The 24354-nt window shown below is 38.9% G+C and overlaps 11 non-coding genes across 11 annotated transcripts; 3 read left to right on the top strand and 8 right to left on the bottom strand.

Moving 5' to 3' along the window:
* The first annotated feature begins 11506 nt into the window (after positions 1 to 11506).
* On the top strand, positions 11507 to 11580 carry trnat-ugu. Its single transcript has one exon. It is a non-coding gene; the product is annotated as a tRNA-Thr (tRNA).
* Positions 11581 to 12256: 676 nt separating this feature from the next.
* On the top strand, positions 12257 to 12330 carry trnat-ugu. The gene has a single exon. It is a non-coding gene; the product is annotated as a tRNA-Thr (tRNA).
* A 966-nt stretch (positions 12331 to 13296) lies between these two features.
* Positions 13297 to 13371, bottom strand: trnat-ugu. The gene has a single exon. It is a non-coding gene; the product is annotated as a tRNA-Thr (tRNA).
* A 624-nt stretch (positions 13372 to 13995) lies between these two features.
* trnat-ugu lies at positions 13996 to 14069 on the top strand. Its single transcript has one exon. It is a non-coding gene; the product is annotated as a tRNA-Thr (tRNA).
* Positions 14070 to 19624: 5555 nt separating this feature from the next.
* Positions 19625 to 19698, bottom strand: trnat-cgu. Its single transcript has one exon. It is a non-coding gene; the product is annotated as a tRNA-Thr (tRNA).
* Positions 19699 to 20139: 441 nt separating this feature from the next.
* trnat-cgu lies at positions 20140 to 20212 on the bottom strand. The gene has a single exon. It is a non-coding gene; the product is annotated as a tRNA-Thr (tRNA).
* Positions 20213 to 20358: 146 nt separating this feature from the next.
* trnat-cgu lies at positions 20359 to 20434 on the bottom strand. The gene has a single exon. It is a non-coding gene; the product is annotated as a tRNA-Thr (tRNA).
* A 192-nt stretch (positions 20435 to 20626) lies between these two features.
* trnat-cgu lies at positions 20627 to 20699 on the bottom strand. The gene has a single exon. It is a non-coding gene; the product is annotated as a tRNA-Thr (tRNA).
* Positions 20700 to 21071: 372 nt separating this feature from the next.
* Positions 21072 to 21144, bottom strand: trnat-ugu. The gene has a single exon. It is a non-coding gene; the product is annotated as a tRNA-Thr (tRNA).
* Positions 21145 to 21289: 145 nt separating this feature from the next.
* On the bottom strand, positions 21290 to 21362 carry trnat-agu. Its single transcript has one exon. It is a non-coding gene; the product is annotated as a tRNA-Thr (tRNA).
* A 205-nt stretch (positions 21363 to 21567) lies between these two features.
* Positions 21568 to 21641, bottom strand: trnat-cgu. The gene has a single exon. It is a non-coding gene; the product is annotated as a tRNA-Thr (tRNA).
* Between the last annotated feature and the right edge of the window lie 2713 nt (positions 21642 to 24354).

Raw genomic sequence — 24354 nt, 5'->3', positions numbered from 1 at the left:
CTGATATACACCTGAACATCAGCAGGAGAGGACTCTTTAATGTAGAGACACTACATACTGATATACGCCTGAACATCAGCAGGAGAGGACTCTTTAAAGTAGAGACACTACATACTGATATACGCCTGAACATCAGCAGGAGAGGACTCTTTAAAGTAGAGACACTACATACTGATATACACCTGAACATCAGCAGGAGAGGACTCTTTAAAGTAGAGACACTACATACTGATATACACCTGAACATCAGCAGGAGAGGACTCTTTAAAGTAGAGACACTACATACTGATATACACCTGAACATCAGCAGGAGAGAACTCTTTAAAGTAGAGACACTACAAACTGATATACACCTGAACATCAGCAGGAGAGGACTCTTTAAAGTAGAGACACTACATACTGATATACACCTGAACATCAGCAGAATATGTCCTCTTTAAGTTGTTTTTGCTGGGTTACATTCATTTCTACATTTACCTCCAGAACACACGATTCCTTTCATTGTCCCTTCCATCATTTGTGTGCTTTATATTTGTATGTATACGTTAGACTAACCTTCACCTCTCTCACATATACACATGATATGATCTGTGTTTCTCCACCATAACATTATCATATACTGTAAGGTGTGTGTTGCATCAGATTAAAGGGCTTCATGACAACCTGAATGTTCACAGATACCATAGTTAGCTCTGTAATGTGTGAGATAGCAGGGATGACACTCACTCTGCTGGGGTCCAGGAAAGGCTGGTTAGGTAACATGGGATACGGTAACCCCCTGCTGTGGTAAACACACACACATGTTTAACGACAGTAGATAATGTCAATCCTGGCGTGAGATTTTACAGGAAACTCATTAAGCTTCTCTCAGTCAAAGTGTCACAGTGTGTGATAATATCATGATATACAAACATCTATCTATGGTATCTATATCCATGCAGAGTTTGTTTAATGAAAGCCGGAATATTTTTACTATAAGCATTCTGCAGTAAATTTATACTAAATCCACAATATTTACACAATATGTGCTGTGTACAGAACAAGCAAAGGCTTTAATCGAGAACATCCTGCAAACAGTGGAGCTCTAATTCATCAGACAGCAGTAAACACAAGGCCAGAAAGAACAGATAATCCCTGTTTAATAAAAGTGAATGATAGTTAAAGACTAAAAAACACATTTTCATCAATAGTTTTGAGAATTTCGCTTGTTTTGAATTTGGAAATCCCTCCAGAAGTCCCACATTTATCGGATTAAGTGAGACTTAATGCTTGTTTTCAAGGTGGACATTGTTACCAAAAGGCAAGAAAGAACACATAATCCTTTTTTAATCAAAGTTAATGATGTTTAAAGATTAAAAAATACATTTTCATAAATAGTTTTGAGAATTTTGCTTATTTTACATTTGGAAATCACTCCAAAAGCCCCACAATTATCAGGTATATTTAGTAATCACTGCTCTTTCAAGGTTGAAATTGGCCGACAAGAAGCAAGAAAGAACACAGAATCAATTTTTAATAAGTGTAATGATGCTTACAGACTAAAATTCAAACTAGTTTAGCTTGTTTTGCATTTGGAAATCACTTCAAAATTCTCACTATTATCAGATACATTTAGTGGCTGGAGGAAATTAAATTCACAACACTCACACACACCAGCAGAGAGAGATCACCTGTTGTCACCCATCACTCATCACACACACATACACACACACACACACACACACACACACGCACACACACACACACACACACACACACACACACACACACACACACACACACACACACACACACACACACACACACACACACACACACACACACACACACCCCCTGACTCCCGGTCTATTCACGGCGCACAAAAGCTGTTGTTATAGATTCCAGTGTCAGCTGACGGGAAGCTGAGGAGCTGATTTGACTTCAGAGGAATCACAATGTCTTTATTCTGCTCGTTAGATTAACATAACTCTGTGTTGGATACGTGGATACATATCTGACATACCGCACATTGTGTGCAAAAACCAAAATAGAGGACGTGCAAACACAACAACAACAACTACAAATCGTCCTGTCAGCACCATGACATCCCAATTTATATCCAGAGGCTGGAAAATAAACGTGCAGAGATTTATGGGATGTATGTCTTCACCATGTCCTCAGTTCAGTCATAAAAACATCAACATCTTAGATCTCTGGCTTTGCACATTGACAGATAAATATATTTCTTGTTGAGTGATGGGACGGACTTCCATTCGTAGGTAAAAGGATTAAGGGAAGAGTAACCCTTACTGCAATTTAATACACTTAGGATAGTGGGTTTTTTCCCTTAAGATTCATGAACGATTACATCTGAAGCGTAACGAGAAAAAAAACTACAACTTCAAATCAAATTGGGGACCAGGTAGCAAAAAGGTAGTATTTTTCTAGGTAAGAATTACATTTATGAGGTTTATTTTCTTATGTTTTAACATCTAAACAAATTGTATTGGTAAAAAGCATATCAATAAGTTAAAAAAACAAGCAAAGGTTAACTTAGAAAATAAATTGACTGTTTGAGGATAGTTTAAAGGAGAAATGCACCAAAAATAAAAACTTTTAAATATAATTTACTCATCCCAGAATTTAGATTTTCTCGCACACCTCCACCTGTGAACTAATGTGGAGTAATTGGTGTGCAAATGATCATTGTGGGGGTGAAATATTATTTTAATCAGATGTGATTGCACTGGCACCAAGAGCAGCCAACCCCCATCAGATTTTAATTATAGTACTGTTAATAAATCATAATTATACATTTAAATAATAACATTTTCCAACTGCGCTTTGGCAGAAAATGTGTGCTCCTGCAGGGTCCCATCACTCATAGAAATTAGCTGATTGGAAAGAAAAGGTTTTTAGGGACTTCAAGTTCGCCAAATGTCCAATTTACCTAAAAGCATAGAAAATAAATGAGCTTTTGAGTGCACATGCTCGACCTTCGAGCAATGCTTTCCTGTTTCTTGGGCAGAACCATGCAAGGATGCAAATCATCCTGAAATAATGAAGTATATCTAAATGACCGTGTGCAAAGGCAGCAGATCTTCTCAGTATCATTACATCTCCATCACAGAGCCGAGATTTTATTACCTAACGTTATTTGATTAGAGGATGCACTCTGTTGTCTCCTGCTCTGATACGATGATTCGAAGACATACAATGTTCCCTATCTGCATGAAAGCAAATTAGCTCATACAGTTATTGTGCAAAAAGTACAAATTGGTTTGTTTGTTGTTGCGTTTCCTCTGAAGGGATCGACAGATAATATTGGAAGTTGAATTTGATGTTAGCTTGTGGAGCTCAAAGTGCCAAAATAATACATTTTGGAAACTCAACAGCAATGTCTCTCATGACCTTGTTGTGAACTCATGAACCCAGATCAATAGAGTGGTGCAGGGATGTCTTATTTATGTGTTGGACCCTGAAGGAAACATCTCCCTGGTCCAATGGGATTTCTCCATGTGATTGGAAAATAATCTCTGTGTCAAACAGACATTTATGATACTTACATGTTGAGTTCAGCAGGATAATCTCCACATATTAACACCACTTTATGATTTCTGAAGTAAAAAGCTAATGTTGGGCTATAAAGGAACTACAGCACGGTCACATGACTTCACGTCACCACCGCTAAGCTAAAGGCGGCTAATGTTGGGCTATAAAGGAACTACAGCACGGTCACATGACTTCACGTCTCCACCACTAAGCTAAAGGTGGCTAATGTTGGGCTATAAAGGAACTACAGCACGGTCACATGACTTCACGTCTCCACCACTAAGCTAAAGGTGGCTAATGTTGGGCTATAAAGGAACTACAGCACGGTCACATGACTTCACGTCACCACCGCTAAGCTAAAGGTGGCTAATGTTGGGCTATAAAGGAACTACAGCACGGTCACATGACTTCACGTCACCACCGCTAAGCTAAAGGCGGCTAATGTTGGGCTATAAAGGAACTACAGCACGGTCACATGACTTCACGTCTCCACCACTAAGCTAAAGGTGGCTAATGTTGGGCTATAAAGGAACTACAGCACGGTCACATGACTTCACGTCTCCACCACTAAGCTAAAGGTGGCTAATGTTGGGCTATAAAGGAACTACAGCACGGTCACATGACTTCACGTCACCACTGCTAAGCTAAAGGTGGCTAATGTTGGGCTATAAAGGAACTACAGCACGGTCACATGACTTCACGTGACCACTGCTAAGCTAAAGGTGGCTAATGTTGGGCTATAAAGGAACTACAGCAGTGGTCACATGACATCACGTCACCACTGCTAAGCTAAAGGTGGCTAATGTTGGGCTATAAAGGAACTACAGCAGTGGTCACATGACTTCACGTCACCACCGCTAAGCTGAAGGCTTGGGCGTGATGACGTTACTGTAAGTCGTCTCATTTAGACACTTGTTAGCAACCTCTGTTTTTAAATTCACCAGTTGGGTATTTACTGACGTATTTTATGTCGTGGAATAAATAATCTCTTCAGTTTGTGTTAACCACAGACCTTATTTCAGGTTTACAACCACAAACACATTCAGGAACCATTGACTTTTATTTTGTCCTGTACGCAGAGGAGGTGAGTTTAACCGACCTCTTCAAAGTGAAATGATGTGATCTGTCAGTCAAATCATATTGCAATCCCAACCAATCAAATGTGATCAAAGGGGCGAATGACCGACCTAATATGACATAGCAAATCATCCATTATAATGTAGCAGCAGCTGTCTGAGAGGAGAGTGGAGTGAGAACATGTACTCCAAAAATACATATCATGTCATCATCTCAACCCCCATCCCTCACCCAGGTCAGGTCAAGTGGAGCGGGCGAACGAGAGGCTTTAATGAATGTGTAATCAACTTTGTTTGAGTGCTCCTCAAATGAGCAGGCTTTCTTTCTTCTTCTCTGCTTCTCTAACACACTATAAACACACTTCCTGATTATATTCAGCACACACACACACACACACACACACACACACACACACACACACACACACACACACACACACACACACACACACTTGTTGCTGAGAAGAGGCGCCAGACAGGATGCACAGCGGGGTGAATAGCCTCATCAGCAGCCTCTCTTCCTGTGTTTCGATCCAACCATCGCTCTCCAATCATGCTAATTACAGCGCAGAGGAGTGGAGAGGACACACATACTGAAGCATGCCTCACACACACACACACACACACACACACACACACACACACACACACACACACACACACACACATCCATGCAGTTCTTATTATTACGAATGGTGACAATGTACCAATTTGGTGCTTTCTCAAGCATTTGTGTGCCTGATTGGATTAGATAATTGAAAAGTCATATTTCTTATTTAGGAGGCAGGCAGGAGGAGGAGATGACATGTAAATGCTACTAATATACATTTTTTACTCTAATACAATGAATGAAAAAATCAATATACAGTATAGCTGCAGAAATTAGTCCTTAAGCCTGGAAATTAGTCAGCATTTTAGCACTTCCTGTCTTCTCGTCGAGAAGACAGTGTTTTTTTGATTGAACTGAGGTCTGTGGTTAACGCATACTAAAAGTATTTTTAGATTTTAGCTTAACGGTGTTGACGTGAAGTCATGTGACCGTGCTGTAGTTCCTTTATAGCCCAACATTAGCCGCCTTTAGCTTAGCGGTGGTGACGTGAAGTCATGTGACCGTGCTGTAGTTCCTTTATAGCCCAACATTAGCCACCTTTAGCTTAGCGGTGGTGACGTGAAGTCATGTGACCGTGCTGTAGTTCCTTTATAGCCCAACATTAGCCACCTTTAGCTTAGCGGTGGTGACGTGAAGTCATGTGACCGTGCTGTAGTTCCTTTATAGCCCAACATTAGCCACCTTTAGCTTAGCGGTGGTGACGTGAAGTCATGTGACCGTGCTGTAGTTCCTTTATAGCCCAACATTAGCCACCTTTAGCTTAGCGGTGGTGATGTGAAGTCATGTGACTTTGCTGTAGTTCCTTTATAGCCTAACGTTAGCTTTTTACTTCATAAATCAGAAAGTGGTGTTAATATGTGGAGATTATCCTGCTGAACTTGTAACTATCATAAATGTTGTTTTAATTTCTGAAAAATCACATGGAGAAAACCCATTGGACCAGGGAGATGCTGCCTTCAGGGTCCAATACAGAAATATGATATCCCTGCATCCTTCTAAATCCCATTGCCCTTTTGGTTTCTCCCTTGATTGTCCTGCAGAAAAACACCGTCACATTGTGTGTTCATGTCCTCACTGACGCATCACTCACAGTACACTTCATCGAGCAAAAATAGGAACAAATATATGTTATTTATAAGAATATGTACAGGTATATATGATGGTTCAGGCAGAGTAAAATGCATCGTATGAGTTAGAGAAAATCCTCCAGTTCACGGAGTCAACACCACAGCATTAATGCAAATATAAAACAAAGGGAGGACAGCCTCTGCAATATATATGTAGCGTAAAGATGTGGATCAGTATCGTTGCTTTGTGAAAACTCACTTCCTGTTCTGGGTTTCCTCAGCTTGCAAAGCCTATCTGTATCTGTGTTGTGTTGTAAAATGAATTATCCCATGGAGAGATGTACAGTTTGATGATTGCCGACTCTGTGCCATGAATTCTGCTCACAGTATTAGTGCCTGTTACAAACAAACGCTCATAGACCTCTCCATGCTGCTGGCTGTGTCTGAAAACCCACTGTTTACACATTAATGGGAATTTATGTCCTGAATTTAATCAAAATACTGAGAGTCAGGGTCTGCATTTCTTAAGTTAAATACCTTTGTTTTGTATATGGACTCCTGTGCATTCATATTTCCTTATATTCATTCATTTAATAATCAGATTTAATCACAATACTTCACTTATTCTGGGCGAAGCTGGGTTTTGTAACTCCATTTTAGAAATAAATAATAGAAAAATATATAAATAAATTACTAGAAAAAATACGTATAGAAACATTAGAAGTGAAATATGCAATACAAATAAAAAATAAGTTTTGTTTAAGTCACAATAAGAAGTTAAATTTAAATGTCTAATAAAAAATGTTTAATTAAATAAAACAAATATATTGGATAAGAATTTAATAATTAACCAACCATTTTTTTTGTCTTAATTGAACAACAAATCAACAGTAAATGAAAACAACAATAAAAAAAAACATTCCTATAACCATAAGAAGTTGAAGAAAGAAATTAAGTAAAATAAAACTGGGTTGTATAAACGAAAATGTTTCAAGTGTTCCAATAAAAACAAAAAATAGATATATAAAGTGAATTAAATAAATGTGCACATTGTATTTTAATGTATAGCAAGTACATACATATATATATATATATACAGTGGTGTATTAGTATTAATGAGATATTATTGATATTTTAAACCCAATCAAAACTGCAGATTTGTGCTATAATTTCCCAATGTATCTCTACTTACAGACGTTATGCTTGGAAATAATGCGTGAAATCAAATGTGACCACAGCACCCAATCTACTCCTGATTGCATAACGACTGTTCAACCCAAATTAAACTAGATGTGAATATTTAAAATACAAATGATGCTGGAGACTGAGTGAGTGCCCCTGACAGGTAAACGGGAAATCTTGCAAAAAAAGGTGAATGCATTTTTTAATTGTTCTGTTTTTCGGGATTACATTTACATCCAATCAACTGTGGGGAATATTGAATGAAGATCTCCAAAAGATATAAAGCAAAGTGTTCTTTTAACCCCTTAAATACCCTATATGCAGTTACGTCACAATTCCATTTTGAATGTAATGTGTTGGAGATATCTGATGTGGAAAATGCATTTCTGATGATATTGGTTATATGAAATATACATTATATACGAGGCGTGTGGCACAGTGGGTTAGAGCGCTGCTTTTTGAATCAGAGGATAGCAGGTTCAAACCCCACTGCAGTCAGCATGTCGTTGTGTCCCTGAGACACTTCACCCCAAACTGCTCCTGTGGGGATTGCCCACAGTATTGAGTATGTAAGTCGCTTTGGATAAAAGCGTCTAACAGGTAACATGTAAATATACATTGTGTATTTTTCAGACACAGCCATGTCTGTGCTGTGCTGTGTCTGTTTGGCTTGTTTTGATCACACTTTAAATCATGCTTTTTGCTATTTAAAAAGAAGAACAGTTTCTGTATCCTTTCACTGACTGTGTATCTGTTAATGACTATTCGTGGAGTCACACTTACTGTACAGTGGGTGTTTTTATCTGTGCCAAAATCGGGGTTTTAATGTCTTCTATTAAAGAAAAACAGTGAATACAATGTTCATTTGAAGCAACAAAGGTCCAGTGTGTGGATTTTTTCTTTATTCTTTATATCAAACATCTGTTGTGACTATGCATCTGGTGCAGAAAGTGCTTCCAGTATGTTCAGATAGAGAAAATTGACCAAATAACAAGCACTCTGTAGATATATATATATATATATATATATATATATATATATATATATATATATATATATATATATATCTGTAGATGTGTTTGTCCACTCTCCGTCTCTGTGAATCCGGACCTGCAGGACGAGTGCACAGAGATGAGAGAGGACAGGAGTGTGTGTGTGTGTGTGAGTGTGTGTGTGTGTGTGTGTGTGTGTGTGTGTGTGTGTGTGTGTGTGTGTGTGTGTGTGTGGTGTGTGTGTGTGTGTGTGTGTGTGTGTGTGTGTGTGTGTGTGTGTGTGTGTGTGTGTGTGTGTGTGTGTGTGTGTGTGTGTGTGTGTGTGTGTGTGTGTGTGGTGTGGTGGTGTGTGTGTGTGGTGTGTGTGTTTAAACAGGCAGAAAACAACAGAGGCTGGTGTCAGATAAAAGCATGTGGTGCTCTGGACCTCCACACAGAGAACGCTGTATGAATGTTAAACCACCGCTGAGACATGGACATACAATCAGTTTTAATACCAAGAGTAACATGACAATAAGATGATATTTGATTTGTATAAAATAAAGCAGCATCTACAACCATTTATACAAATCCACCATTAACAAAGTATAGGTGGAATCATCACCAGTGTTTTAAGGTGACGTCTTAGATCAGAAATGAGCCGGTCGAACTACATACTAAAGCTCATGTGGACAGTTTATAATAACTCTCAATGCCAGACGGGAAGACAAAGGTAAAAAAAAAACGGGCTTGTTGCAGTGTACATCGTGGAGGAAATATTGCCCGTTTCGACAGTGGAATCACCATCTTTCCCAATCATATTGAGCTCAATGCAGGTAATGGGACAGGAAAACGTTTGCAAGCTACCTGGACCAGTGTTATGTCTCAATGGCAATGAGCTAAAGAAAACAGCTGATTTTCAAATACACAGCAGAAAACTATCTATCCACCTACCTACCAACCTACTATCTATCTATTAGCTAGCTTACATTCGCTACCCATCTACAAAGCTAGGTGGCGAATAATTGCTTTAAATATGTTTTATTTAAAGCACTCTAAAGTAATGGCTTCTAGGTCACACCAAAAGAACTTAATTGTAAACGTGATTGCATTTGTTATAACAATCAGAACGACTTAAATGTCCCCTTCTGATTCTGAATTTTTTAATATTAAATATAAATTGTCGTTTATTACATTTACATACATTTATTTCACTTACAAGTACGTGTTTTTAAGGTATAATGCATAACTGTTATCTTTAAACTACACATCAAATTAGTTCAGTCTCAATCTCAGTAACGCCTATTTGACAAAGACCTACACCGTTTCTGACCAAATAATATTGTCATCAGTCCGTAGTGATTTAGATCTGTTGTAGTAAATAACATCAAATGCAGTGACCGTCAGTATCACTGTACACAAATCACTTCTTCTTATTTTTAGAAGTTGAATTCTTGGATTGAAGGAATAGGATGACATTTCAGGGAAATCACTTTTGACGTTTTGGTGAAAAAACACGTATTTGCTTTTATGTCCCCAGGTCTAAGTAACCTTGACATAACAGGTCACTCCTCACTCTACTCGCTCCCAACAAGCTGCACAGTTCATTTCAGATTTTTCCAGAGAAGAGCCACGACCAAGACAACAAGCCAAAAATCTGTAAAAATAACAAAGAGGTTTCTAATATTAGTTCCTTAATCAAAAACAACGGAAAATGTTCCACAATACACAAAAAGGGCTTTCAAACCTAATTAATTCATATTAAGTGCTCCAAATATGAGCTTTGACATTATATATATATATATATATGTATATAGGACTTAAAGTATCTTACTGCTTATTCAATAAACTGAATATCCCTGCCTAAGCAGCTGAAACCATGGAGGCCTTAAATGGACTTTCAGATGAATTCCTAATGTGACATTCTTACCATAAAACCCATTGGACCTCGTGCATGGGTTGTGCAAACACACAGATTGGATCTTAAGTGACAACAATGTAGATTCACTAAACACTCGTCCCGTAGGATGCGTATATTGGTGCTTTGTGTGAGGCACTGCTGGGATTTGAACCCAAGTCCTCCTGTTAAACAAGAAAGGCGTTTAAACCAAAAATGCCTACTTGTTAAGTGTTTTAAATCTAGTATTGGTCACATCTACAGTGTCTCATAATATAGTTTTCATGCAGCTGCAACAGCAATAAGAGGTGCTGTGGCTTAGTTGGTGAAAGCGCCTGATTAAATAAACAGGAGATCCCATATCCCAGCAGTGCCTTAGAAAGAAATACAGATGATATCCTTCAAAATAACAGTATGTAGGATGTGATGTACACCAACCACTTTGATCTTGAGAGATAACAACATGGATCCACTAAATGCTTAACGCTTGTTCCAAAGGATGCACATATTGGTGCTTTGTGTGAGGCTCTGCTGGGATTTGAACCCAGGCTCTTCTGTTCTGTCATTTTAACTTAAAGGGGACCTATCATGCAAAATGCACGTTTGTACGTCTTTTATAAATGAATATGTGTCCCCGGTGTTCCAGGGAACTCACCAAGTGTCAGAAAACACAACCCTCTCTATTTTCCTCCATACCCAAATCTCTAAAAAAGGGGCTGCAACGGATCTGATCAAAACTGATCCAGATTTGAACACTGTCCTGACGTCAGGACGGTGGCGCTACGGCTATTGGGCCAACTCCACCAATCAGGAGGAGACAGCCACGGCCATTGCCGTTCGAAAGCGCTGGAGACGCTGTAGTACATATGCCAGGCCTGTAGGTGGTGCTGTTCTCACAGAATCTGCCCTTGCAAAAACAGAGCTAAACATTTTCAAATTGAGCAAAATGAGGCATGGCTAAAATGCATGATCTGTTTGGTATTTTGAAAAAAAAAAAGTATAAATATGCCTTATATAGGTATGGTCCTACACTATATTATTCAAATATAGCATGATAGGTCCACTTTAATATGTAAAAACAAAAGCAAAGCTTAGTTTTGAGGCTTTTTAATCCAGTATTGTTCACATCTATGTGGTTTGTGCTTTTCATGCAGCAGAGAGAATCAACAAGAGGCGCTGTGGCTTAGTTGGTGAAAGCGCCTGTCTTGTAAACAGGAGATCCTGGGTTCAAATCCCAGCAGTGCCTCAGAAAGAAGAAAAGTCAGAACACTTTTAAAATAAATGTGAAAGAATCCAAACATCAAGCGCACCTGTACATCACAGCAGACAAGTTAAAGGTATGTATTATTTGTAAAAAAATAAAAAAGACCAAAATGTTCTGTCAGAAGAACTCCTAACCAAAACCCATTGAACTGGTTCTTGAGATTTAATACAACTTTTGAATCCCTAACACTTCAGGGCCTTAGATAACAATAGTTGTTGTTCTATGGGCTAAATTCATCTGATAGACACAGGTCATTAATACTAGGAAGTGACACTCTTTTTTCCCTTTATCTAATTATAGTCGAGTGCAAGAGCCAGAGGCGCTGTGGCTTAGTTGGTGAAGGCGTCTGTCTTGTAAACAGGTTCAAATCCCAGCAGTGCCTCACATGGGAAAATGTCTCGAAGTGTTTTCACTCTGAAGAAATAACAAGAGTCCAATAGTGAGCATTTTGTGTATCACTGTAAACAAGCTAAAGGTCTCTATTTCTTTGTACAAATCTCAAGTTTACAATTTTCAAAGGGCTTCTTTAGATTTAATACAAGTTTGAATCCAAATCACTGCAGACCCTTAGGTTAAACTATTAGTTATATGGGCCAAATTCATGTGATAGAAACAGGTGATAAATACTACTAATACTTTTTTTGCTGTATCTATTAATGGCGCTGTGGCTTAGTTGGTGAAAGCGCCTGTCTTGTAAACAGGAGATCCTGGGTTCAAATCCCAGCAGTGCCTCACACTGGGAGAGCCCTCTGAACTATTTTAACATTGGACAAATGAAAGAGTCCAAGCCGAGTACACCTGTACATTAGTTACTGTTAAAAAAAAACCACAAAAGTTTACTCTTAGGATTACTAATGAAACCCCTATTGAAGGTGTTGAATCCATTGTATTCCAGTAACATAGCATACACTAGTGTTTGATCTACGGGCCAAACTGATGTGGTAGAAACAGGTTTTGAATACAGTAAAACCTTGTTTTCCTCCGGGCACCGTTGAGCTTCTTTCATAGGAACGAACCAGTTCTCTTTATACATCCTTGACATGCACACACACCATGAGGGGAGCCGAGAGAGATCTGACGAATCAAAGCACATCAAGAAGAAATGACCCAGGGTCATAACGCCATCTGACTGAGAGGATCAATACCACTCTCATGTCTGAACACTCAATATGAAGACGGTCCAGCTGCAGGGAGGAGGATTTCTTAGCTTAGGATGGAGCCAGGCTAGCATGTTGCTAAGCTAAGCATCATATTCACAGTACAGAGAGATATAGATCTTATCATGTAACTCTAGGCAGTAAGCAAATTGACATATTATTCCAACTGTTCCTTTAAGAGCAACTGAATTTGAAGTCTTCACTGTGTACATCTCAGGCATACGGTTTCCAAAATGCTAAATTGATGTTAATTGTAGTTAATTTGCTGAAACTTGCAAAACTAGTAGTTAATGCTTTCAGATTGTTGTACTTTCTGAGGCACCCAACTTTTCCTTTGTTGAATTGTTCATTTCATTTGTGGTTAAAGCAGCTATTTTTTAAATCATTCAAAGACACCTTAGTTTATACCTTAGCCTAAGAAGGGGATATTCAGTTTGTTGAATCAGAACTAAGATACCTCAAATCCCACAATCTGGTCTTGAAAGATAATAGTTGCCCTTGGAAAGCAGAATGTAAAGCGAACAGATGGTTCTTCCCTCTGAGACACTGCTGGGATTTGAACCCAGGATCTCCTGTTTACAAGACAGGCGCTTTAACCAACTAAGCCCATACTTGCCAACCCTCCCGATTTTCGCGGGAGACTCCCGATTTCACTGCCCTCTCCCGGTTTCCTCCCGGGGTCATATTTCTCCCGCATTTCTCCCGATTTCTGACAAAATCAGATTTACTCACGACTGTTTCCACTGAGGACTTTAATACAGCTACACCATTGTTTGGTTTCCATGGTAGCGCATCTCTTTAGTAGCGCGCGCAACTGAAAGTCTGAGAGGGTGTTCAGCATGGTGGGGAAGATAGTCACAGAACAAGAATGGACAACTTTACCCTCTGCTCACTCCTTTCCTGGTCCTCATCAAGGATGGTGCTCCAGGCAGCAAGGCATTGCACTTACAACTACAAGAATGTGTAGATGTTCTTTTCATCTTTAAAAGTCAGTTTCCCCGCTGCGAGGCTCCGGTGCTAACAGTTCTAAACAGCTCCGGCGATCCACTAGCAACCCCCCCCCCCCCCCCGGCGCGGTGGTTTTTAATTTCTCCCGATTTCTGAGGTCTCAAGGTTGGCAAGTATGACTAAGCCACAGCACCTCTTAGCTTTCTTTACATCTGAATGAAGACAATAACATAAAACACTATTGATGTGACCGATACTGGATTTAAAACACTTAACAACTTCTAGTTAAAGAGGTGCTGTGGCTTAGATGGTGAAAGCGCCTGTCTTGTAAACAGGAGATCCTGGGTTCAAATCCCAGCAGTGCCTCACGCTGGAGAGATATGTACTGTATATCTTAGTCTTCTTTCCTTCTGAAGAGCACATAGTAAATATAATAATGTAAATATACATTCCAAAAACCGTAAAAAAAATTAAACTTGACTTTTGTTGCATTGGTGTTTTTGTTTGTGGTCAAAGCGCCTTTGAGAGGAGACTGTGTTCAAATCCTGTCTATAAAGTAATTTTCAAGATGAGGGCAGACCTAATTTTCAATGTGGTGGATTAAACGTCTCAAACACATTTAGTCCAATTGACTATATATCACAGTAACACAGTTTACTAAATGAAAATCGATGTAGTTTGCAGTAAATTCACTGAAACATGCAAAGCCTTGGTTACCTTCTGATTCATTCTGTGTTAGTGTTAGATATAATTAACTGTGGCCATTTCACTCCCTGAAACAGTGAGCGTTTCGCCCAGAAGTGTCACCGCCTGGGTGGAAAATCCTCTTAAACCGAGTTCACTCCACCTCGGGGACGGTTAATGTCTCCACTGCAGCTCGTTAGGACACTTTGACGGATGCTTAATTGCAGTTTTTATGGACTGCAAGGACGAGAGGACACATGGCTCAGGAATAACCTCGTCTGACCACTGGCTGCTGAACCTCTGATATGGGAAGAGATGGCAAAAGTACACACATCCTTTACTCAAGTAGAAGTACAGATACTCGTGTTTAAAAATACTCTGGTGAAAGTAGAAGTACTGACTAAACTTCTTTACTCAAGTAAAAGTAAAGAAGTATGGGCTTTGAAATGTACTTAAGTAAAAAGTACCCATAACTAGCAGCTGTTTTAAAGAGTACCTGACCTCCCTTTATATTAATAGAACAATAATGTCATTGTTAGCTAATGAATGTTTCCATGCTGAACAACGGCAACATGACAACGTTTTCATTGGTCCCTCTTCTTTAGAGAAGACCAGGAAATTATGGATACACGGATCGTGTTCAAATCAATAGGCACGCAATGACTCTAAATAATAATGATCACGCCACCAAACACACATTCAGACTAAAGGAACCAGCCTGTTTGGAAAATGTAAGAAGTAGAAAGTACAGGTATTTGTGTTCAACATGTAAGAAGTAGAAAGTACAGGTATTTGTGTTCAAAATGTAAGAAGTAGAAAGTACAGGTATTTGGGTTCAAAATGTAAGAAGTAGAAAGTACAGGTATTTGTGTTCAACATGTAAGAAGTAAAAAGTACAGGTATTTGTGTTCAACATGTAAGAAGTAGAAAGTACAGGTATTTGTGTTCAACATGTAAGAAGTAGAAAGTACAGGTATTTGTGTTCAACATGTAAGAAGTAGAAAGTACAGGTATTTGTGTTCAACATGTAAGAAGTAGAAAGTACAGGTATTTGTGTTCAACATGTAAGAAGTAAAAAGTACAGGTATTTGTGTTCAACATGTAAGAAGTAGAAAGTACAGGTATTTGTGTTCAACATGTAAGAAGTAGAAAGTACAGGTATTTGTGTTCAAAATGTGAGAAGTAGAAAGTACAGGTATTTGGGTTCAAAATGTAAGAAGTAGAAAGTACAGGTATTTGTGTTCAACATGTAAGAAGTAGAAAGTACAGGTATTTGTGTTCAACATGTAAGAAGTAAAAAGTACAGGTATTTGTGTTCAACATGTAAGAAGTAGAAAGTACAGGTATTTGTGTTCAAAATGTAAGAGTTAAAAGTAAGAAGTCGTCAGAAAAATAAGTAGTGGAGTAAAGTACTGATACCAGAAAAATGTACTTAAGTACAGTAACGAAGTATTTGTACTCCACTACTTCCCACCTCTGGATATGGGAGATAAAACCACATCCAATGTATGACGGATAATTAAAGGTCATAATTATCATCCCCTGTCAGCCTTCGGGGAGCTCAGCCTGCACTTCATCTGTTTTCTGTCATTTTCAAACCAGCAGAGAGAGATTCATAGAGAAAATGTCAGAAGTCTGACAGAGGAGCTGCAGGACACACCATCTGCTTCATTTCATGTCCATCCCTCTTATCATTATCCCAAATCCAATACTTTACCCAGAAGGTGGGGATTAGTGATGGTATAATGTGTGATTTATTTTATATCTCCACTATACATAATATATACACTGAAAAAACTGAAGTATTGACTTTAATTAAATGTATTATGTCAACAGATTTCACATCACTGTATAAGGTTAGTTGAAAGCAATACTATTAAGTTTAAATAGGTTCAACTTAATATTATTGCTTTCAACTAACCTAATACAGTGATGTGAAATCTGTTGACATAATACATTGAATTAAAGTCAATGCTTCAGTTTTTTCAGTGTATATATAAATCTCGTTTAAAGACCTACTTGTTCTCCCTTGCTTTTGCAGACCACGTATAAGACGTATCAGTCTGTGCTTAAGCCCCGAGCCTGTTTTTCAGGTCTCAGGCTCGAAAATGACATTCCCAGAACAAATGACTATATCTTCACTTCTAAAAGGGGTAAATTAATAATCTTTGTTCTCAAAGCAATGATAAACCTGTGAGATGAAGGTAGAAAAGTCAGAATCAATATAGATGTTTTTATTTTTAAAGTAAATTCAGATTGAACATAGTAACAAAATGTAAATTATAGTGTCTGTCCAAAAAAAAAACATGACTTATAGTGAAAACCACCCTTGAATGATGGGTTAGTAGACTAAAAGCTTTAGGAATCCAAACTATCACATATAATAAGTACCCTGTTTCAAGATTGATGCAAAACAAGTGAAATGTTACCTTTTTAGAGAGATTTAGAAAAAAAAAACACTTCTGGGGTCATTTGGGTGCATGATGGATTTTCCATATATCTGGCCCCGATTTTGATGATTGACACCTCTTTTGAACCGTTAGAGCCAATAGAATTGAGGGGAAGTTCCTCAAATCCATCTAAACATTACCATTGAGGAGTGAGAGTGATGTGCACGCAGTTTGCCCAAAACCGGAAGCTGGGTTGTAGCTCTAATAGCAGCTAATATGAAATCTCAGTTTTTGACAAAAATTGAATGATGGATTATCAGTAATCATTTCAAAGTGACACAGAGACATTGGATTAACCTATGGATTAACCTTCAGCAGTGTTTTTATCGTTTTAATGCCATTGAACACAACTTTTGATCAGAAAACAGCAAAGGTAAGACATATTTGTCGTTTTGGCTCCGTAAAGTTGTGTGTTGTCTGGTTTCGCCTTCCCTGCCCTTTTGGTCGCACAGTGATGATAACTATATATGTCGAATCTGTGGAATCTCAGCTTTAATCTGATATCTTGTTTGTGCAGATCCGATAAGTAATAAAGTAGTTCTACTGTGAGCTCTGTGCTAAGTGCGTTAGCATTTTTTCGCTCAGGGCTAATTCAGAGGCTTGGTATTACCCTTGTGTTTCGTTTAGCTAAAAATGGTTCATATCGTCAGTTAGCAGAGTTTCTTCCCGTTAAGTGGGTATGACACATTAATAGTTTGTTAAATCTTAAGAAGCCCTCAGACGCTGTTTCTTGCAAGATGTTGCGTTTTGCCCCCAGTACCGGGGGCATGGGGCTTCACTGGTTGAATTTTTTTTTGTTTTTCTTGTGTTTCATATTGTTTTTACATCGTGTATGAGAGTTTTTCAGCCTGTTGCGATAAGTATGGTTTTATTGTCTCGTGTTTTTATATTAATTTGTTGTCCTATCGGTTTTGTCTAAATGTATTTATGCTGCTTTTTATGTATTTATTGATGTACAGCACTTTGGTCAACTCTGTTGCTTTTAAATGTGCTATATAAATAAAGTTGGATTGGATTTGCTTATATCAAGGTTCACAGCAGGTGAATATGTGTTTGACAGTGCGTATGGCAAAAAAAAAGAAAAGCAATAGCTATGGCTTTTCAATTTTCGGCAAATGATATCAATAAGATTGCCATTTTATTCAGAAATACTACTGTAACTCTATTACTGTATCGGACATTATTCAACAATGAGATCTGGTATTGTTTGCCTCTGTAGTTTATTGCTATTGCCATATCCTAGGAAGTTGATGTTCAATTTGTTCAATTGGCACTAAGTTACCTTTACACTGGTCCTTTAAAAGGTGAATAATTCAGCTTCTCTCTAAGGCTCCTTTAACTTGTATTGTGCACACTGTTCTCTTTACTAAGGCGCTGCTGGGATTTGAACCCAGGATCTCCTGTTTACGAGACAGGCGCTTTCACCAATTTGGCCCATAGAACAAAACCTAGGGTTATCTCTGGCCCTGAAGTGTGAGGGATTCAAAAGTTGTATTAAATCTCAAGAACCAGTTCAATGGGTTTTGGTTAGAAGTTCTAAGAGATCATTTTTGGTATTTCATTACAAAACAAACTTACCTTTAACGTGTCTGCTGTGGTGTACAGGTGTGCTTGATGTTTGGATTCTTTGTGTTTAGGTTGTTCTTCTATGTGAGGCACTGCTGGGATTTGAACCCATGATCTCCTGACTTTACTAGACAGGTCCTTTCACCAACTACGGATTCAAAGCCTTTGTTAGATGTAATAATTAGGGCTGTCAAGTTAACGCGTTAATAACGCGTTAACGCAAAAAAAAATGAACGCCACTAATTATTTTAACGCGATTAACGCATGTGTATTTTTTGTCCTCGGCCGCCGTAGTTTCAAAGCGCATCGAGTTTAAAATACCATCTACAAGCTGATGCTGACAGCCCCGCTCCTGCTGCCCGCTTGTGGCAGACCACACTTCCACGCTCACCGGCAGGCCCGGACTGGCCATCGGGAGGACCGGGAGGGTGTGTGTATGTGTGGCGCGAGCGAAGCACACCTTACGTGTTGTTGTTAGCATCTGGTGGTAGCTAGCTGAGCTAACGGATATAAGGAGCTGTTTCAATGAAAACAGAGGAGCGACATTTCGCCGACAACTGCGCCGAGCACTTGACTTTATGCAGGTAGCCAGACAGCACACTCAGCACGGATAGTGCCGCAACACAGCTCATACACACAGGCATATATGCCTTGAGCTGCACATAGCTCCAACGATCCATCACAGTGTCTCCACATTTACACACACACACACACACACACACACACACACACACACACACACACACACACACACACACACACACACACACACACACACACACACAGTATTGTATTATTGTATGAGAGAGGTTCTAGGTTGAATTGAGGCGAATATTTGTAATGTTCACAGGTTGTTGTGTTTAATATTCATGAGAATATTTGTCATTGTTCAAATGATAATAAACAAACATATAAAGCATAGTTGTCCACTCATATGTTGATAAGAGTATTAAAAACTTGAAAAATATCCCTCTAAGGTACATTTAGAACAGATAAAAAATGTGCGATTAATTTGCGATTAATCGCGATTAACTATGGACAATCATGCGATTAATCGCGATTAAATATTTTAATCGACTGACAGCCCTAGTAATAATCCCTAGTGTAAACTTCTTTATTTTACAAGAAAATCATTGAAATGGTTTACGGTGAGGTCTGCTTTACTTTTGGACTCTTTCATTCCATTCACAGTTTAAAGAGTTAAGACTGTTCTCCTGTGTGAGGCGCTGCTGGGATTTGAACCCAGGATCTCCTGTTCACGAGACAGGCGCTTTCAACCACTAAGCCACAGCACCTCTTCTTCCAAAAGGAGTGAGAGTTTCCTCATTCAATTAGTCAGATTTGAACCATTACAACAATAGTTTTGTTAGTAGTTTTCCTGCCTAAAACAAAGCCTTCCTACCCTTTAGAGTCGACAGGGATTCAGTTCTTTAAACAGCTCAAACTATCCTGATGAAAACCCATGATCTCCCGATGTGGGAGAGAAAGGGTCAAAAACACTGCATTAATGGACGAATTTAGGCTTGGATTCATTAAGTGTTTGTATCATTTGTTGCACTTTAATAAGACTAGAGTGTATATATTAAAAGAGGAAGAACACTTGATCAGTTTCTTATTTGTTTATTACAAAGTTATGATAATGAACATTTCACAAAAAATAAAACTCCCAACAACATGTACCAAGCAATCATAGCTATCTTGAATACTACCCATGATGATAATTGATCTATTTTTTAAGGCAATGCTGGGATTTGAACCCAGGATCTCCTGTTTACGAGACAGGCGCATTGACCTCTTAGCCACAGCGCCTCTTAAAGTTACATTAAACCTTTATTTTGGAGCGAAATGGATTAAACACTGTACTAAGAACTGTAGATCTGAGATGGTAACAGCACTATTATTACTTGAATTGTACACACGGTTCCTTCAAAAGATAATATTTGCTATTTCTTATAAGGAACTGCTGGGATTTGAACCCAGGATCTCCTGACTTTACGAGACAGGTGCTTTCACCAACTAAGCCACAGCACCTTGTAATAAGACTAGACAACTTGTTTTTTAAACAAAACGGATTCAAAGCCTTTGTTAGATGTAATAATCCCTAGTGTAAACTTTTTTATTTTACAAGAAAATCCTTGAAATGGTTTACGGTGAGGTCTGCTTTACTTTTGGACTCTTTCATTCCATTCACAGTTTAAAGAGTTAAGACTCTTCTCCAGTGTGAGGCGCTGTTGGGATTTGAACCCAGGATCTCCTGTTTACGAGACAGGCGCTTTCACCACTGAGCCACAGCGCCTCTGCTTCCTGACCCCTGCTGCATGAAGTCCAGTAGCTAGTTAACAATCATTAGATGTGAACATTATTAGCTTGAAACCAATGAATTACTTTAGTTGCATTTGTTCCTCGCTCGTAAACAGGATAATAATCTGGGTTCAAATCCCATCCTTTCCTCATAGAGCAAACCCATCTTCTTCTCTATTGGACCTTTGTTCAGTATTTATTGGATGTAGATTGTTGACATTAAAGATCACATCTGTGTGTATGCACATTGCCTAATCTAGATTAAAGGTTTCACTTGAAAGACCATTCAACACTGGCTTCCAAGGAGAACTTTGTGTCTATAAAGGGATTTTGATAAATGAGCATTAAGCGTCTATTCATTGTTCTGAGGCACTGCTGGGATTTGAACCCAGGATCTCCTGTTTACAAGACAGGCGCTTTGACCACTAAGCCACAGCACCTCTCAAAACTTGATAGAATCTTGGCTTTGGAGCGAATTGGATCAAAAACTGTACTAAGAAGTGTATATCTGCGATAGATCAGCACTGATATTACTTGCATCGTACACACGGTTCATTCAAAAGATAGTAAATGTTCTTCCTTATGAGGCACTGCTGGGATGTGAACCCAGGATCTCCTGTTTACTAGACAGGCGCCTTCACCACTTAGCCACAGCACCACAATTTCTTGTTGTTCTTGTTTTAGAAACAGATCTGCATTAATATCAAGAAGTGCCATGGAAGAAGTTAGTTTGATAGTTCAAGAGCCAGACTGAAAAAAGCGTCTAATAAGTAACATGTCATATTAAAAAGTCCATTTTGGTTCCCACTACACTAAATTGTGTACATCCAACCTAGATTATCTACATTTAGGTTCCCCATGTGAGGCGCTGCTGGGATTTGAACCCAGGATCTCCTGTTTACGAGACAGGCGCTTTCAACCACTTAGCCACAGCGCCTCTGCTTCAAAAAGGAGTGAGAGTTTCCTCATTCAATTAGTCCGATTTGAACCATTACAACAATAGTTTTGTTAGTAGTTTTCCTGCCTAAAACAAAGCCTTCCTACCCTTTAGAGTCGACAGGGATTCAGTTCTTTAAACAGCTCAAACTATCCTGATGAAAACCCATGATCTCCCGATCACAAGACATCCTCTACATTTCAGAGGAAGAGGATATGAGTTATAAATACTGTGTGAAGCTGGAGACAAACGGGAAACAAAAGAGATCCTAAGAGAGCTTAAAGAGTGACAATGATCCAGACAAAGAGAAGACTGTTTTTCTTTTTGTATAGCGCATGGTGGAAAGGAGCAGGGAGAAGAACATCTGATTTGACCTGCCCCTTCTTAAAAAGAATAACAACAAAATACATTTAAAAAATAAATAAAAGCAATTTTCTTTCAGTCACAGTTGCTTACAAATACTGAAACATAAAATCATAACACAATCAAAACTTCATATAACACTGTCTCATTACGCTTTCTTTATACATTTTCTTAAACATAAACATTTTCTTACAGCCCTTTAAATCATTCGGCAAAGAATTCCACTTCTTTACGCCGACTACAGAGACATCTGCTTTCAAGTCCTACGTGCAAATATACGAGAATGCACATTTCACAAAGATACATTCCCAACAACATGTAGAGACGGTTCAATTCTTTGTTTTAACTTTTGAACGAATTTCCTATCCATGTTTGTTGCTGACTTTCAGCTGTCAATCAAATACGAGGAGCAGCACTATCGATTGTCCCGTCGGTATTTGTGTAAATGTTTGACTTTCTCCAGCTGTGTGTTCAGCCATGGAGGTTTCTCCGTTCTCCTTTCTCCGTTCTCCGTTTCTCCGTTTCTCCGTTTCTCCGTTTCTCCGTTTCTCCGGTTCTCCGTTTCTCCGTTTCTCCGTTTCTCCGTTTCTCCGTTTCTCCGGTTCTCCGTTTCTCCGTTTCTCCGTTTCTCCGTTTCTCCGTTTCTCCGTTTCTCCGTTTCTCCGTTTCTCCGTTTCTCCGTTTCTCCGTTTTCTCCGTTCTTCTTCCGTTTCCTCGTTCTCCGATTCTCCGTTCCTTTCTCCGTTTCTCCGATTCTCCGTTTCTCCGTTTCTCCGATTCTCCGTTTCTCCGATTCTCCGTTTCTCCGTTTCTCCGTTTCTCAGTTTCTCCATTTCTCCGTTTCTCCGTTTCTCCGATTCTCCGATTCTCCGTTTCTCCGTTTCTCCGATTCTCTGCTTCTCTGCTTCTCTGTACTCTTCCCTGTGTTCACATATCAGATACATACGTTTGTTTTCATGTGTTTCTATGCTGCTGTTTCTCTTCTCTTCCAATGTGTAGGTTTTATAGAAGTGTAATTATCCTGATTGTACTCAGTAGGAGAGGATTGATGATGTGTCAACAAACTGCACCTTCACAGGGGAGGGGACACATGTTGATGTATAAAATACATGAAAAAGTGGATTTTGCATAATAGGTGACCTTTAAGTAAGTACTATTGTTATGTTCAAACATCTTTCCAATGCCTGTTCAGTGGTTGAAGGCGTTGCTATGTCTAACCATTTATACAGCTTTCTAAAACGGACATTGTTGCTCTCTTTTTGTATTTGTCACACAACTAACTGTGGCATTTTTGTGTGAGCAACCTAGATCAAAATAATACACTTCTTCCAGGAGAGACTACCTAAAAATGTGCAGCGTTTTCCCCAGGTTTTAAATACTGCCGGAAGAATGAAATGAAAGTCCTCCATTGTGTGAGATCACAAAGTATGTCTGTGCATTAATGCTGGCCTGAGTGTGCTCATATCCATGCTAAGTGTGTGTGATTGGAGTGTGTTTGCGTGTGTGTGTGTGTGTGCGTGTGTGTGTGTGTGTGTGTGTGTGTGTGTGTGTGTGTGTGTGTGTGTGTGTGTGTGTGTGTGTGTGTGTGTGTGTGTGTGTGTGTGTGTGTGTGTGTGTGTGTGTGTGTGTGTGTGTGAAGCAGGTGGTGGAGAGCTGATGTGAGTCTTGGATCCTGGGAGGAGACAAATTGAAGGACTATCATTTCAGCAACACACCGAGGACATAATCACCTACCAGCCCCCCCCCTCTCCTAAACACACACACACACACACACACACACACACACACACACACACACACACACATCTCAGGCCTATATATTTCTTATTAGATATCAGCCATCTTCCACCTGGTGCTCTAGATCTGAAGTAATTGAGGTCTCCACTTTGGAGCTGGATCATTGCACTTTACTTTCTTTTATATATATTTCATTTTTGTTATTTCTATTCATTCTCTTAGTACAGGTTTATTCTTGTATTATTATCCCATGTGTACTATCTGTGTTTCTGTATTATTCTGTTGCTGCTATAACACCTGCATTTCCCTACGGAGATCAATAAAGGTCCATCTTATCTTATCTTACAAACCCGAGAATCTGCAGAGCCTCAATTTAAATTCATCGTAAAGGCTGTGCACTCAGTTTCACTGCTTATGGAGGTTTCCAGAGAAACAAAAAAAGGGGTTAAACACTACAACGTTTTCTCAAATCACCTTAAATTCACTTCTAGATTGCCCTAAATGTCGTATTCTCCTTTTTGTACCCAAAGGGTTGTAAATAAAAGGAAGAAACTGACTGATTTCTGTCCATTACTTCATTTCATTTCATTTGTATTTGTTCCGTTCATGGTAT

The sequence above is a fragment of the Trematomus bernacchii genome, unplaced genomic scaffold (assembly GCF_902827165.1).
Source record: "Trematomus bernacchii unplaced genomic scaffold, fTreBer1.1, whole genome shotgun sequence".
Taxonomy (NCBI): Eukaryota; Metazoa; Chordata; class Actinopteri; order Perciformes; family Nototheniidae; genus Trematomus; species Trematomus bernacchii.
This window is presented reverse-complemented; position numbering and strand designations above follow the sequence as displayed.